Raw genomic sequence first — 14629 nt, forward strand, 5'->3', positions numbered from 1 at the left:
TAAATCTTAGTCATATTTATTCCTCTTCCCCCATCTATCCTTCCCCCATAGTCCCCACTCTGGAGTTCATGCATTCTTCCATATATGTTAAGGCCTATCAAATCAAATTTGTGTACCCAAATGTCCTTCAGTGCATGTTCATCTACTGGAGTCTAGTTAGTCTATTTGGAGTCACTCCCTTAAAGAAGATTCCCTCATCCAGCAGTAATCAACTGCCAATAGTTTCTCGACTAGGGATGGGGCCTGCTGCCCATTTCCCCAGTCCTATGCTGGATTTTTGTCTAATTGAGTTTGCATGGGTCTTGTGCATGCTGACAGCATTGCTATAAGTTTATATAAGCAAGTTCTCAAAGGCCTGGAAGATGCTGTTTCCTTATGATCATGCACCAACCGTGGCTCTTACAATCTTTCTTCCCCCTCCTCCTCAATGGTCCCTGAGCCCCGAGTGGGTGAAATGTAACATAGGAATCCTATTGAGGGCCACGTATTCTGTAGTCTCTTATTCTCTACACTCTGGACATTTGTGGCCTTCTACATGGATACTTGCGCTATTAACATCATCTAACTTCTAATCAAATATCACTTTGTGTCTGAGAATAAACCAAGAACAGGGTGTCTAGATTCATCACAAATAAGGAACAAATAGGCCAAATCAAATCTTTCTTGTTGTATATGTGGATGGGAGAGTGGTGTACAAGGGGAGAAGGAAACCTTTTATGGAATCCTATACTCATTGATACAATGTTTTACAGGTTCCTAGATATTAGAAGATTTTTCTTTATATACTGAGCTCACGTAACATATTTTCAGTCATGTCTGTTTTACAAGTCATCCCCCAGTTTTGCACCATCCATCTTCAGCTAGTTTAAGTCTTCATCCAATAACACCCCAGGAAGTTCTGCTTGTGTTTCCTGACCTTCTCTTGATTTTTTCTCATTTTCACAGCTGTCCTGATGATGAAGAACTAAGTCTCTTGGATGTTCTTTATAAGGTCTCTTCTTGGCAATTACTTGCCATGTGATGTTCAAGTCATATTTGTAAGAACTCTGTGGCATTGTGGAGAGTCAGGATAAGGCCAATCCAGTCTGTTTGTTCTTTTCACATTACAGCAAGAAGGGAAATAATAATGAATTGCCAGAACTGCCCAATGCCCTATATCCGTGTCAGCAATACCCACAGGGGAATGGTGTGACTTCTCCGGACACAGGCTATGTTAGAGGACCCAATTTGGTCTGAGCTCAAGGCAGCCACTAGATGAATCTCAATTTGGAAAAGACTACAAGTCAGTCTGTATGGACTCTTTTTCCAATATGTAAGTTGGACGCAATCTAACAGGGAAGGATTTCAGGTTTAAGAGGCATAATTAGGGTAGAGGCTAGAATTTTTATTTTATGTTCCTCAAAGATCCCTTTTCTTCTGTTTATAAGATTTCTGTTTTCCACACACCTTTTTTTTTTCTCAGAACAGAAATGCAGTCTGATTTAGAAAGGAGTTCTGATTTTAAAAATTAAACTTACAAGTAAGATAAAATTGGGAATTATTCGTTTCTGCATTTAATCCTAAATACTAAAGAAAAAATATTTTAAAGTGAAATCATTTTCTGGGTGGCCTATGTGTCTGTTTCAGAGCATTAGCTCCTCACCCAAGCCTTACAGAAGTGTGGAGGAAAAAGAAACAGAGAATCTGGAGTCTAAGGCTGTGGGAAACCCTGCCAACCAAAGCTCAAGGTGAAATGAAGATGAAAAGGCATCTGAATTTTAACTTAATGCAAAGGGGGAGCACAGTGGATTCATGGGGACAAATTTAATTCAATTCTTTGTTCATTTTGAAGAGAAAGGAACAGCCTTAAGGCTGGTGCCTGTGAATCTGATGAACTTTCAGAGGCACTACTCACATTTTTATGAGGTCTCTGGGGACAGATGGAAGAGAAGCAGGCAGAGAGATACATATCAGTGGCAGGAATCAAACTCAACTAACCCTATAACCAAAGCCCTCAGTTTGATGGACAGTCCTATTCTATCACCTCTTGATCCTTTTGTAGGTTACTCTTGTCCTTTTCACATTTCTATGCCCTAGAGACAGTAGGGTAAGATGGTTAAGAGCTTGGGTTCCATAGGTTACCTGCCTAGACTTCAGTCCTGCTTATACCAGGGAGTCAAGTCACCTAATCTGGTCAGAGCAATATGAATATTAATAACTCATACTGTTCTCATGAAAAATCAATAGTTTGGTCCTGTGTGAGTGCTTCCATAATGGTGCTGGTGGTGGTGATGGTGATGATGAGGATGATAAAGATGATGATGATGATAGAGATAGTGACGGTGGTGATGAAGAATTTTCCTCTGGAACACAAGCAGGGTGTGTCTTTGAAGGACAGGTGTTTCCACTGCTGTGTCTACAGACCTGGGTTGTAATTCCATTAGCCTCAGCTGACATGCAGACTTCAAGAATCCAAGATGGAATTTTTAGTAGGACACAATGAGGCATGGCTGGATGGTGAGCTCAGTGGGGTCATAGCGGGACCCGTGAAGCTCAACAGGAACCACTTCCCTTACCCTCAGTGGTATACTTCCTAGATAGCTCCCCACTTTGCTGATGGATGCCATAGAGTCAGACAGACATGGTCACAAATCTGCTTACCAACTCTTTGAAAACCTTGGAACTCACTTGGAAAATGGAGGTAAAAATGGTAGTTACATTAGTGAGTTATCAGGAAAATAAATATTCCCACTTCTCAATGTCAGCCTCACATGTTCCTCAGGTGATACTGGTCACAGTGAACACCTCCCCCCCCCCACTTCAATTATGTGCCTCTTATCAGAACTTTATAGGCCTTGTTGCAAAAAGCAAAAACACTTCTTCCTATTGTTCACATATTAATTTATTTTTACTGTAAAACATTAATAAATTTATTAATAAAATTAATAAATTTATTTACTCAAAATATATACTCAATGCCACGTACATGCTATGCTTTCCTGATGATATTTATGAGCTGGAAAGAAAGACACAAAGCAAGAAAAAAACCATCTATTTCTTGGGCTTAAATTAAGGGAATGAGATAGACATGTAAAGCACCTGACAAAATATTTATGTACAGTTTAAACAAAATCACAGGCCACCTGGTACCCACGTCTGAACTGAAGATGTTTTCCCAAAGAAGGACTCTGGGTGTCCTTTCTTAGTCACATTCCTCTCTTGTCACCAAACCAAAATGACCTATTATCCTCATGAGCATCATCTCCTTTATTTGCTTTTTACTTTTTAAAGTCTACACGTTCAATGACATTTCATCTTGATTTTCATGTCTCACTGCCAGATAAATGGACATATCACCTTCACTGTTGTATTGCTTACTTCTTTTACTCTATACTACGGTTTGTAGTCATCTTCCTTGATACCTGGACTTGGGGGTCCATTTATTGCAATAGCTAGTTAGTACTATGCATATAGTAGCCCTCATTTTAACTTCTAATCTTAATTAATCTTAATGTTGATATGCATTTAGATTGTTTTACTTAAAGAATTCATAATCATGCTATGCTGAATAACCTGTAAATATTTTTATTGATTCTTTGAGAATTTTATACAACATATTTTGATCATATTCAGACCCCCTCTCCCATCTCCACTCTTATTCTAGTTACCCCTAACCCAACTTCATGTTTTCTATTATTTTTAAGGTCTATAGAGTATAATTTGTGCCCTCCAAATGCTCTTGAGTGTGGATCCATCCCTTGGAGTCTGGTCAATTTACTAGGCATCACAATCTTAAAGAAAACTGACTCTCCCTTTTCTAGCAGCTATAAATCACCAAAAAAATCCTCAGCTATAGATGGAACTTCTTGCCCACCTCACCCATACATGTTGGGTTTGGTCTGACTTGGTCTTACACAGGTGTTGTGCATGCTGCCAAAATGCTGTGGGTTCATATGTGTAACCAATCTGCTGGGCCCAGACAACATGGTCTCCTTGTATTCATCTAACACCTCTGGCTGTTACAATCTTTCTGCCCCCTCTTCCACAATGATCCATGAACTTTGAAGATGAAAGCGTGTCATATAGATGTTCATTTAGGACTGAGCTCTCTAGATCTCTTATTCTCTGCATGTTGACAAGTTGTTTGTCTCTATGTGAATTGATACCTGCTGCAAGAAGAAGCTTCTCTAGTGAGAGATGAGAGGTGCATTAATCAATGGATATAACAGCAAGTCATTAGAAGTCAGTTTAATAATATATCTGCTTAGCAGAATAACAGTAGTACATTTTTCCCTATGACCTGGGACCTGGCCATAGGTTCTTGACCTTGGTAACAGTGTCCATTATGGGCTTCACTCTGGGAAATGGGCCATAAATCCAATCAGAAGGTGATTGGTTACTTGTATAACATTCATGCCACTATTGCATAAGTGGGCATATGTTGCCAGGTCAGTCATTATTGTAGCCCTTAAGGTTCACAGTTGGGTAAGGTTGGTAATTATTTGTCTCTTCCATAGTATGCAAAACACCTTCTAGTACTATGAAAACTAGTTAGAAGAAATAAAACTTTGAGGTTAGTACCAGCTTGATTTTGCCTTGTTCTATGACACATCAAGTTCTGGTGGGGAACTAAGAGCAATGGCAATAGGCCAGTATTGTTTGAGGATCTATGCCATACCTCCCTTGTCAACAACTGCAAAAGAGGGAGTCCATTCCTGGTATTAGGCTTTGTTTTTGCTAGCCTGTGGTGTCTGGTAGGGCCATTGAATCCCCATTATGGGATAACTACATCCGAACTCTTTTTATATTGTATGTGTATGTATTTTAAGAAGCTTCTATAGTAGTACGTTTTCATATGGCTTTTTATTTATTTATTTATTTATTTATTTATTTATTTACTTTTATATTTTATTTATTATTTTTATTTTATGTGCATGAGTGTATTGCCTGCATGTAGGGAAGTGCACCCGTGTTGTGCAATGCCTGTGGAGAACAGAAGAGGCTGTTGGATCCCATGGAACTGGAGTTACTGACAGTTGTTAGCTGCCATGTGGGTGCTAGGATTCAAACCTGGGTCTTCTGCAACAGCCAGTGTTCTTAACCACTGAGCCATCCCTCTAGCCCCTACATATGACTTTTTAGAGAGCCTTTGTTGTTAGTTATCTCTCCCTTACTCTCTCCTCTGTCCTGCCCTCCCATTCCAAACCCCATTTAATCCTTCCTATCCTACCATCCCCCTTTCTGCCTTTATATCACTGCATTCTGTCTCTCCTCCCATGAATCCCCCGACCAATCTTTTTTTAAAGGTCTCATTATTTTATGAGTTTTTAAAAATTTATTTAACCTCCCCTTCTTCCACCAAATTTATTCTTTTAGCACCTCCCCACCCCCAATCTTAGTTACTTCTCTACTGATGTGCAAAACACTGTGACCAAGGGAATTTACAAAATGAAAAGTTTATGTGAGCTAACAGCTTCAGAGAAATTCATCTATCCTGGCGAGGAGCCACGATGGCAGGAGGAGGCTGGAGCAGGAGCAGAAAGCTGAGGCTCACATCTTCAAGCAGGCACAGGAAGCAGAGAGAGAGATCCAGCTGGAGATCTGGCAAGGCTTCAGAACTATCTAAGCCTGCCCCCAGTAACATGTTTCCTCCAGCATAGCCACATCTTCTAAGACCTCATAAAAAAAAGTGCCACCAATTGGGAACAAAATGTCTGAATACTTGGAACCTATGGGGGACACTCTCATTCAAAATACCACACTCCCAATTTCATGTCTTTTTGTAGTTACCCACTACAGTCAATAATTTTAAAATAACAATAATACTAATAGTAATAATGATAATTTGTCTAGCCTTGAAACTGTCTCTTTCCAAGTTCCCATATGTAAGCGCTCTTGCAGGAGAGGAATTTTGGGTTATTTCACATCTACTTGCTAACTTTCTGGAGGATAGGATCTCTTCTCTAAGGTTCCCATTACTTCCTCTCACAGAGCAATGGCCAAAGGTGGTTTAAAGGAAAAACTAGAAGGAATCTGGGCAAAATTTTAATTTGACCAGGTTCTGTTAAGCTTCACCTTGGCAGGAAGAGGTAAAGTATATGAGGAAGTCCTTTTAAGTTCAACTTTCTATATAACAGGAAAGCTCTTGGGCATTATGAAAGAAAGTGGTTCTTCCAAACAGGTGGAAGGAATCCAGTCAGTACAGTGTCATAAAAAACATCAGCTAGAAAGTTCTTGCAGGTTGGAACTGAGTGTCCTCGTAAATGACACTAATAATAAGGGAAGGTAATGTCCACCTCAAGTGTGAGTTAAACAAAGTAGGTACAGGGCCTCATCCCAGCACAGAACAGGTGCTGTGTCTGGGCTCACTTCCTCCCCTGCTCCCTAGCTCTGCCACTACCAAACTCTGTGATCTTTAATGACTTATTGGTCTCCATGTCTCTCAGCTTCTTCATCTATGAAATTCTACATGTGAAAGGATTCTAAAGACCTAGGTCATAATTTTTTAAGAGTAAATGAAGTTCCCAGGCCTCTCAAAGTGATTCTAATTGCTAGAAAGCTAAGTTATCAGCCAGCAGCAGAAGACAAACTTTCTTGTTGCCATGCCAGTCCAAGCTGTGAGGACAAATCAGAATCAGATTTATGAACTGAATCACTTGACCCCTAATTTTCAGGCTACTTGAAAAAAAGCTTCAAGCATAACAAGGCCAAGTATCTCTTTACATCTTAGTGTCTACAGGAGGAGATCTAGAGTCCACCACGCCCCAAGCACGAGACTGATGTTTCTGAACACAGCAGTGGCAGCAGTTTGCAAGCTTCAGACAGCTCTGAGACACCCTCAGCTAAACTCTCTTGTGCAGCTGGGAAATAAGGAGAGGATTACATGGATTGATGGGGCATGAATAGAAGGCCTCTGGCAGAACAAAGTAGGATCTAGAGGCCCTTTACTAAGCCATGCTGAGCATTTCACTTCCATGATCCAGGTCAAACAAGGGCTGCCAAGGATTTCTTCTGGTATGGTTCCTGCCAGCTGAAAGGAAATGAGCCTGGCTTGCTTGCTGCCTGTTCTCAGTAGAGAAATACTTCCTGAGGTGCAGGACTGATGAACCTTAAAGTCCCCATTACCCTTGCAGAGAGATGCCAGAAAAATCCTTCCTTTTGTAGGTTTATAGTCCTGGTATCTCATGGTAGGTGGCACCATGGATGAGGCCAGTAGGAAAGATGTATGCTGGCCCAGGACATTCCACCTTCCACCCCTAACCTCAAAAGATGGGTAAGATAAGCCTTTCTTGGACTCAGAACATTTTTGGAGTCTCATAGATGAGCCATCTCAGTTTGACAGCTGCTCTTTAAACATCTGCCCAGTTCTTGATAAACAGCTGAGCAGCTTGGCATTCACAGGACAGCCAGAGCCTGGCAAAGAGATTTCCAGATGGTGGAAGAGCAACTAACATCAATTCTAGTTCAGGGCTCTCACGGCCCAATCAGCTTAACTATCCCAGATCCCAGGGAAGCTAAGAACCTCAGCCTTTCATAGCCTCTGATCTTTAGAAAATCTTCCTCTGGCATAGGAGAATATCTCCTCTAGAGCTTCCAGAGGCTACTACAGAGAAACAGGGTAGAGCTTATTTAATCAAATGGTCAAAGTTTTCAATAAGTTGATAGGAAAGCAATTTTCAACGAGAAAAGAGACTCTTGCTTAGCTTCAAGGCCTCAATGTCTTTTAGGTCTGCTCTTTAAGGCATTTTGCTTGTCTCTGTGGCTTCTTCCCCTGACATCCTCAGTTCAGAAGTACCCTTCCCTGACTTTTTTTACTCGTGAGCCACTGTTGAAGACTTCAATACCCAAAAGCATTCTTCCTTCAGGCAATGTCCCTCCCATGTTACCTTGGGGGCTGTCCTGTAGAAGCAGTTAATGGATGTTTGGCATATTCAGCTATGTGTGTCTGACCTAGGGGATGATACAGAAAGAGGATGAACATGGGGCATGTTACTGAGGATTGTAGATAGTTGTGAGTATCCTGGATCTGTCACTTCCTAACACTGTAGATCACTCAGTGGGTAAGTAGAAAAGACTCATGTGTTTCACAGTTGAGATGAAGAGTTAATGTTTTGATGTGCTTTTCTAGAGAGAAGATGGAAGGAGAGAGAGAGAGAGAGAGAGAGAGAGAGAGAGAGAGAGAGAGAGAGAAAGGGAGAGAGAGAGGAAAAAGGAGGAGGATGAAGAAGAGAGGGAGGAGAAAACACAATTCCCAAGTGCTTAGGGGGCAGTAAGAGCTTGTAAAAAAGCCATTATTATTCTTACAGAAAAATGCTCTTTTGCAAAAACATAAATTCTTCAGGGATTTTTAGATAGTTTCAGTTGAAGTCCCAGTTAGAAACTGACCACAGATCATCAGGTCTCATGATTTTATTTCATAGAGCAGGAAAGTGAAACTGAGACTAGGGATAAATGACCACCTTATAGTCTTCCTAATCAATTTTGAGCAGAATGAGGACTGAGAACTTGGACTCCTGACTCCAGTGCCCTCTCCCCCTGGCTGTTTACTTTAGGAGAAGCCAAACAGGCTTCCTGGTTATCACCTTCCATCTGTTCATGAAAGTGGTTGGCAAGAGATCTCCTTATACTGCAGGGAAGAGAAAATTGCTCAGTTCATTTCCCTGTAGACAGTGGTGAAATCTCATTCGGAGAAAAATGAGAAAGTGTGGATGATCAACCTGAAGCCACCCACATGCACCAATAATCCTTGCAGAAGACAGCCTGGGTGGAATGTACTTTCAGGTCCTTTCGGCACATTTGTGCCAGATAGCCTTTGTCTGCCCTTCCAGGTCATCTCTCAACTATCTCTAGCTACTGCCTGACTTTGGAAGCTTTCTTTTACCTCTGACCTTTGATTTAGGTCAGCCAATCAGGATATTAAGGGGAGGATGAGACATTTGGTTGGGGGATTACTCTCCCGTTTCCCTCACTGTGAGGTCATCTCCAGGTACCATGATCCTCTGCACAATGTTACTGAGCCTCCCATGGTAATCTTCCGTAAATGACTCTTTAAGGGTTCTCCTGATGCTTCTCCTTATCTCTTTGGAATTGGAGATACTAATATCTCTGTTCTTGCTAAATTTGGAATATCTTGTCATCTCTGTGATCTCCCTATGTCCTGCCTACAACTACATTTCAAAATCTAATCAAATTGTAAATAAAATATCCTTGCATTATTCTCAGTGTACCACCTGGTAAAGGATACCTCATCATCTTGTCCCAGACTAAGGTTCAGCTAGATTTCTCTAGGAGATGAGTTGTGCTGGCTAGAGAGAATTCAATACTGAATAGCATTATCTTTCTTAATGTGTGTCCTTTTTTGCCATATGTACTCATTCATTGCTTCTTGAGCACCCAGCTAGAGCTGACTCATCTTTCCTGTCATGAGAACATGATGTCAAAAGTGACAGGCAAAGGTGAACTGGTACATCTGGTCAACCTCAGTCTCCTTTCTTATAGCCTCTCTAAATTCCCTAAGCTGAGCTTCATAAAGCAAACTGAAGTATTGGGAGAGAGCTCAGTTAACAAAATACTTGCCTCTCAAGCATTAGGACCTGAGTTAGGATCCTCCAAAAAACACATAAAAAGCTGGATGTAGTGGCACAGGATGTATGATGGAAGGAGGAGACAGGATATCTAGATGCTCATGGGCCAGTCAGCCCATGTATCAAAGCTCCAGACCAATGAGAGACCCTATATTCAGCTAAAGGTGGACCTGTGGACCAACACTCTAGTTGTTTTCTGACCTCCATATGCGTATCATGCACACATGCACCTGTACACTAAAATCTAGATAATAAGCTCTTTGGGACAGGACATATTTTTTTTTAAAAATTCATTAATTATGGGCTGGTGGGGGGATGGCTCAGGGGGTAAAATCACTTTCTGAACAAGTATGATGACCTGAATTCATATCCCAACATCCTGTAAAATGCAAGGTGTGACTACATGCATATTTGTAACCCTAATGCTAGGATGTAGAAGACAGAAGAATTGTTGGGATTTGCTTACCAGCCAGCCTGGCCAAGAAAATGGTGAGCTCTAAGTTTAGTGTGAGACTGTTTCAAAGAAGTAAAATAGAGGGTAATAGAGGAAGACACTGGTAGGCCTTTTCTGGCCTGCACACATGCTCACACAGGCTTGTGCACCCGTGTACACATATGTACACTCACATACAACACACACAGTTCATTATTTGCAAGTACGTGTTTGGCACCTATTCCTGTTGAGTTACTAAGAGATACCAGAGATGCAATAATTACTAAGAAATATAGTAATCAAAGGTAAACCATGGCTGAAGGCTAGCTATGTGTTTTGTTAACAGAGTTTTATTGGAACCTAGGCATGTCCATTTGTCTGATAACAGACAGAGTGGTTATAAAAGAGATTGTGAAACCTGTGGCATTTGCTACCTATTCCTTTACAGAAAGTTTCCCAACTTCTAACTTCTATCCGAAGCATATACCTTCCCAATACCTGGCATAGAACTAGGTGTAAATGCCTTCTCAACAAATATTTTATAATTAAATCAGCATATTATTTGCAATTGAAAAGCACTTCCAATATCCTGTTACTTGAAGATAATCCCTGGCAGATTATTTTTAATCTTTGCATCTTAAAGAATTTGCTGAAATCTCTGTTGTTGACAGATGAATGATTTTCTTGCCCTTTTTACAGATTAGTGTGAATGTAATGCACCTGCTCAACTCTGCAGAAGTTTCAAAAGAGAAAATATTCTGATGCACAGGGAAGAGAAAAGGGTTGAATAGAACATTGATTGCTCAGATTCCAGGATGTGTCATATGGTTTTCGGCTGCTCTTGGCCATCTCTAAATGCACTTCTGCTGTGAATTCCTTTCTATCATTTGTTCATAAGTACTTGATGGAAGGCAATGAACTCAGAAGTCCCTTTTAACCATTTCCCTCTTGTTGGTGTTTAACAGAACAAATGTGATCGTGGGGTCCTCTGAGGTGAAGGAACAATTAGAATGAAAGATAGTGGACAGGTAGTGCCCATCCCTGTCTACCACCTTTGATTAATACCCAGGATAATGTTCATATAAAGGTGGTGTGAACTGCTGTCTCTGACTTCTAGATTTAGGATGCTTACTTTGTTCCAGGAATTCTTACCAGTTTTATTAAAATTTGAAAGAAAAAGTCACATGCAACTGGTTCCTCTGATGAGTAGTTTTCTTTTTAAAATTAAAATTAGAAGCCAGGCATGGTGGTGCACGCCTTTAATTCCAGCACTTGGGAGGCAGAGGCAGGCAGATCTCTGTGAGTTCAAGGCCAGCCTGGTTTACATAGTGAGTTCCAGGACAGCTGGGGCTACAGGGAGACCCTGTCTCAAAACGATCAAAAAAAAAAAAATTAAAATTAGAATTCTAGTGAAGGAAGCTGTGTCATTCCAAAAATATGGGTAAGGAAGTGCTATAGATATTCTAGGAAAATGAAAAAAGATAAAATTCCAGGGACAGTTCTAGGTACACCTGCAGAAAAAATGATTATTACTACACTGGTTTACTCAGTCAGTGTCAGTCTGAGGTAAATTTATGACCACTGATGATTTCAGTATATTTGAATGATCAATTCCAATGGAAAGGAATTCTTAAAGGCCTCCTGTGTCCCAGGCCCTATGACCATCCTAAGACAAAACAGCAGAGATTGAGTTAACAAGGCCTTCCTCTAAGGGTTCACAGTCTACTAGTGAAGGTGGAAACAATGGCTATGTATAAATAAAAGATCAACATAATTTAATTGCCACACATAGTTTAAATGGGCTATGTCAATTAGAAGACAGAATTAATGAGAGATGGAAATAATTCAGAAAATGTCTTAGTATTGGATTTAGGCCTTTGATTCTGGTAACTGTGCAAAGGAAGGGCTTATTAAGCAGTTTCCTGAGATTGGACTATAGAAAACCACCTACCAATAGAGTTTTATCTAATGCCATACAAACCTTAAGCATCAGTGTCAAAGGTTTGGAATTTAATCTGTAAATAACAGAGAGCCTTCTAGGTTCTGAGGACTGGATTGGTGTGCTTAAAAACTGTAAGATTCAGAAGCTCATGTGTAAATGAGAGTTTGAAAGATATGAAATTAGAGATGTGTAGGCTACTTAGATGGAATTATGATACTTCATGACTTGGGGGAGATAAATGTGGTTACAGAGATGGACTTTCTCTGGAGATGTACCTGTTAAATGAATGAAAGATAGATGAAAATTAATGACTTTATATGGAAGTAGTTTACAGAAGTCTTCATTATAGAGAGGCATGTATTAATGTGCATCTCTGCTCTAGTCAGCTTTCTTTGGCTGTGATAAACGTCATGACCAAAACGCAACGTGGGAGGAAGGAGGGTTGCCCACAGACAGTTGGGGCCTCTTATTTCAATTAGAAATCAAGAAAATGCCCCATAGACATGCCCACAGGCAAGTCTAATGGAGGAAAGTCTTCATTTGAGGCACCCTCTTCTCACTTGACTCTAGTTTTGTGTCAAGTTGACAAAAACTAACCAGCACAATCCAATTGCTAATGGTTTCCAAGATATACATTATTGATGCGTTAGTCCAAGATGAAATGTATGTCAAGATTTTCTGTACTGAGCTAACTCAAGAAGTCCTCTTTGAGAGATTTTCAAAATCTCTGAAATCCACAATGAATTTTTAAAAAATATATATAATGAATTATATATGTATATTTATACATATAGTTACTCAGAAAAAATATATATTCACAAGGGAGCTCATACACGTACAAAATGAAGCGCTGGTGTATTCATCCTACAGCACAAAACAGCTTCCTGTGCCAGATGCAATGGAACTGCTGACATTCTGCCCTTTCCTGCACACATCAGTCAACTCTAGATAAACTTGTAATAAACTAAATGCATAGAAAATTGAGGCATTATACTTTGTGAGTGGTAATGTCTCCATCACCACAGGAGGGATGGATGAATGCTCACCCAGATTCTATATTTCATTGAAGTCAGTTCCCCAGTCATATTTTATGATATAGATATAAAATGAATAGTTTATTGACTATATATGTCTAATAAGTTGTTATATATTATACAAATAAAATAATTAAAATGATAAAAAGAGATTTTTCAAGCCACAGTAACAGGTCTCACATTTATGAAGCAATTATAATTGTAGGAACAGTTCAAGGAAAAGGCAATATCTTTTATATCCTTGTTATCCACTCAATAGCCTGGGTAGGCAAAAGTGATTCTCTATAGGTATAGAATGAATTACCTTGATGGATAACCTCTGAAACAATAGCTCACACATACACCAAGCCTAAAAGCCTACAATGCTTCGGTGTGGACAGTGGGTCTGCGAAATGACCAGCTGTAGGATCAGGGAGATAGGCATCATACCCATATTTTTGAAATGGCTTAAATTCAAGTTATTATAATAATGAAGATACATTTTCAGGGGATTTGGGAAATGGTGTTGCTCCAAGGGGTTCACACAATGATGATGATATTAGCACTTTAATCAGGAGTGACTAGGTTGGGAAGAGCTGAGTGATGACAGAATTGGGGTATTAGAGTAAATGGCTAAGTCCATTTCAATGAGTTTAGTCAGAGGATTTTTTACTTATCTGTTGGTTAATGGAAAGACAATAGGGCTATTAAAGAATGGCATGCTAAAATTAGGTAAGCTAAAATTAAGGCTGTCCTAACATAGTGCTCTTGGGAGCTCCTTAAAAGGATGTGACTTAAGATTGGGAAACTATAAAATTAAGTGTCTGCCAATATTGCTTGTGAGACAAAAGCTGCTTCACATAAACACAGCTTTAACTTTGGGTCTATAAGTAAGATTGTGTGTGCATTAGGGACACATATATCATTTAATGTTGAAATTCTAGAAGCATTTCTACTAACATGAGGAACACAAAAAATATTGCTATCATGATCCCAGGAATTCAATATTTATATTGGAGCTCCTAGACAATGTAATAAGACATGGAAAACAAGTAGTGACTGCTAGAAATAAGGAGAAACAGTTGTTATTATTTGGAATTATATGAAAATTTAAGTAGCTTGCTAGGTAATGTTCCTGAATATTCTATTAAAACTGAAGAAAATTCATCAAGTTGGACAAATTATATCTTTCTGTATGTCAGTGATAGTCATGAAATGTAATTTCTTAATATGAAGATGAAGAAAACTGTACTATTTACTGAGGGCCATAAGAGAAGATTTGATGAACTAGACATGCATATTTGTGGTTAAGAAAACCCCCAATAAATAGGGGCTAGAGAAATGTCTCAGCAGTTAAGAGCACCAGCAGTTTTTACAGAGACTTAGGTTCGGTTTCCAGCATTAATATGGTAGCCAACTGTCTGTAACTCCAGTTCCAGTGGATCTTATGCCCACTTCTGGCCTCGGGAGGCATTGTACATATGTGGTGCACTCACATATATGCACACAAAACACGCATAAAAATAAAATAAATGGATGAGGGTGCTGACAGCACGGTGGACAGTGACAGGGATGGCAGAGTATGGAGCCTCTAGTGGGAGAGGAAGGCTGTCTATCTGAAGAGTTTGTATTCATGCTCAGATGCTGAGGAGCTCAGAAGGTGGGCGACTGTGACCAG

The sequence above is a fragment of the Nannospalax galili genome, unplaced genomic scaffold (genome assembly GCF_000622305.1).
Source record: "Nannospalax galili isolate Female #2095 unplaced genomic scaffold, S.galili_v1.0 scaffold974, whole genome shotgun sequence".
Taxonomy (NCBI): domain Eukaryota; kingdom Metazoa; phylum Chordata; class Mammalia; order Rodentia; family Spalacidae; genus Nannospalax; species Nannospalax galili.